At 57.0% G+C, this 2,500-nt stretch overlaps 1 protein-coding gene across 1 annotated transcript in view; it reads left to right on the top strand.

The window, feature by feature from the left end:
• The first annotated feature begins 648 nt into the window (after positions 1 to 648).
• Positions 649 to 2,500, top strand: part of LOC126580914 (stress-activated protein kinase JNK-like) — a 4,631-nt gene continuing 2,779 nt past the window's right edge. The window contains exon 1 of the mRNA XM_050244262.1: positions 649 to 1,509. The gene's annotated coding sequence lies outside the window, so the exon portion shown is untranslated. The remainder of the gene's footprint in view (positions 1,510 to 2,500) is intronic.

The following is a 2,500-nucleotide window of genomic DNA, read 5'->3' as shown; positions in this document are numbered from 1 at the left end:
GTGGCAATGAATCGCGTTACTTCGTCTTGTCAACATCGGAAACCGTGCACGGCAGGTATGCGGTAAGATAAGGTACAGCATCCAGCTTTGCTCTGGTCTTTTACTAAGCTTTCCTTGGCTCATTCCTTACCAGGCAGATCCATCGGGGGAAGAACATCGATGTCAACCGTAACCGGAGGGAATCCCATCGTAGCTTCCCTTCTTTGAATCTTAAGGTCAAGTTCTACTCCAAGAATCCATTATTAACTAATCGTTTCGCAACTGCTGGCCGCATCGAACTCCCGTTTAGAGCTTCATTGGACCGGTTCCGGTATACGAACAGACGTTGTGCAAGGACCACAGTTCGCGTCGTAAATATTGCACAATTGGTCCATGCAGACACGGATGCTGGAGATCCCGCCGAGGAGATGGTTGTGCAAAGCTGCCCCTCTCACTTATTGGCTCGCCAACGTCATCAATGAGCAGCAGCAGAAGCAACCGCTATCGTCGTAGCCCACCGGTCGGTCTGCGTGCGAACCATCGGATACTTTACCGCCGCACCGAGGAGACCCCAAGTGAACGATGACGCTCCGGCGACGGCGGTGTGTCTCGATGATTCATTCAACAAAAACTTCTCCCAACGCACCATCGTGGAGCTGCACGCGGCCGCGACGGCGGCTGATGCTCGCGCGCGCTCGCGAGCTCGAGGTTCGCTCTCGCGCCACAGTTCAGTCCTCCAAGCCAAGCAGTGAGTGTGCGCGCGCGTTAAGATCGAAGTCCGGGAGACCGAGCGACCGACCGACCGACCGACCGACCGGCCAGACAAGTCTTAAGCATCCTACCGCGCTGATCACCGGTGCTCTCGGCTCGCCAACAGTGTCTTTTTATGCACGATCGTGATCGTGCCCGATCGGATCGTGGTCTGGGATTGTGTCGCGACAAAGAACAAGCTCCGTGGGCCGTCCAGCTACCCAGCCAAGATCGCTGTGCCGCGCCACCTCCCGTCGAGGGTGCAGAAACGTGCAGAAAGGGTCGAGGGTGGCAAGGGTGGTAGTGTGGCGCGTGTGTTGTGTTCTACCTGGGGCCTGTACTGTGCTGTGCTGTGCTGTGGTGGGCTGCGCAGGGCTTGTTGTGATCGAAGCTGGAAGCGAGTGGATTCCTTTGTGTGGCAGGCGCATCTCTGGGTGCGAAACGGGCGCCGAGCGACGACACGTACACGCTGCCTTCTGTCTGCTGCTGTCTGCCACCGTCGGTGTGTGACACATATTGTGGTGTGGCACGCGGGTACGGTGATCGCGATCGCGGTTCATCGCGCGCCGTTGTTCGCCGCCTGCAGGCAGGAGGTCCACCAGTGGTGCGCGCACGTGTGTGTTTGCGTACGTGCGTGCGACAGTGTTTGTTTGTGTGAAATTTAAATATTAATCCAACAAGGTAACCCCGGACGGCGCGAACGTTATTACTGGCGTGGTGGTCGAGGGCACCACATATTGCACAGAGCGGCGAGCCGAGGGGTGGTGCGAGATCCCCAAGGTAAGTCAACCATTAGTCAGTCAGCTGCTTGTGGGAAGATCGATGCGCGAGCGAGAGACGCGCCAATCTGCACGTCGTCGTCGTCGTTGCCGTTTGGGTTTTCCGGATTCTCCTCTCTGCACGCAGCTCACGACGGACACAGGTGATACACGGGTCGTGATCGTGGCGTGGCGTGGTTTCGAGCGCTAAAAAAGGAGACGCTGCCGGCCGGACGGCTATTAACGGTTGCGATCGTTCCAAATATTGCCCCGATGACGACACGGGGCCCCGCTCCGATCGCCACCTTCCGCCGCCGCCGCCGCCGCCGCCGCCGCCAATGCTGCTAGTACGCGATCGATGACGTTGCACGTTGGATTTCACGGAAAGCGCGAGTGACTAACTCGCGCTCTTCGGAGTGGATTGGTGGTGGATTCGGGTTGGTCACGAATGGAGGCGCCTATACTCGCGTATTCTTGCTCTCTCTCTCTCTCTCTTTCTCTCTAGCACTCTATCTCTCTGACGTAATGGTCACGATCGCGAACAGCATCGCACGTGGGCGCTTCGCTGTAGTGAGCGTATACGGCGCCAGAGTCGGGTGCGCGAACCACTTTGACCTACTCTCACGATACCCGGCCTGTGCTCGATCGTGTCCGGGTCGGAAATTGTAAAAAGGATTTGGGGCCCTCCCACCCTGTATGGGGCGGGCGGCGCAAGAGAGCGATCGTTGGGCTATAGCCGCTCAGCTCGCAAGCTCAAATGTTTCTGAGTGGCACGTGCTTCGGATGCTGGATCTCGCGAAAATGATGACGTACAACATCAACGGGAAACCGTGATGCAGCGAGCGAGAGTTTGGCGCTCAATGCAGCGATGACTCATATTGCTGTGCTTACCTCTGAGTGTGGTCCGCTTATCAATCGATGTTGCGATCGTGGCGCATCGTGGAAACGAAATCGCGATCAAGGTCTGGGGCTTTCCAATGAAAATTAATCATCAATTGGAGGCTGTAAATTAG

The sequence above is a fragment of the Anopheles aquasalis genome, chromosome 2 (assembly GCF_943734665.1).
Source record: "Anopheles aquasalis chromosome 2, idAnoAquaMG_Q_19, whole genome shotgun sequence".
NCBI lineage: Eukaryota > Metazoa > Arthropoda > Insecta > Diptera > Culicidae > Anopheles > Anopheles aquasalis.
The sequence above is the reverse complement of the archived record's forward strand: the minus strand, read 5'-3'. Positions and strand labels throughout refer to the sequence as shown.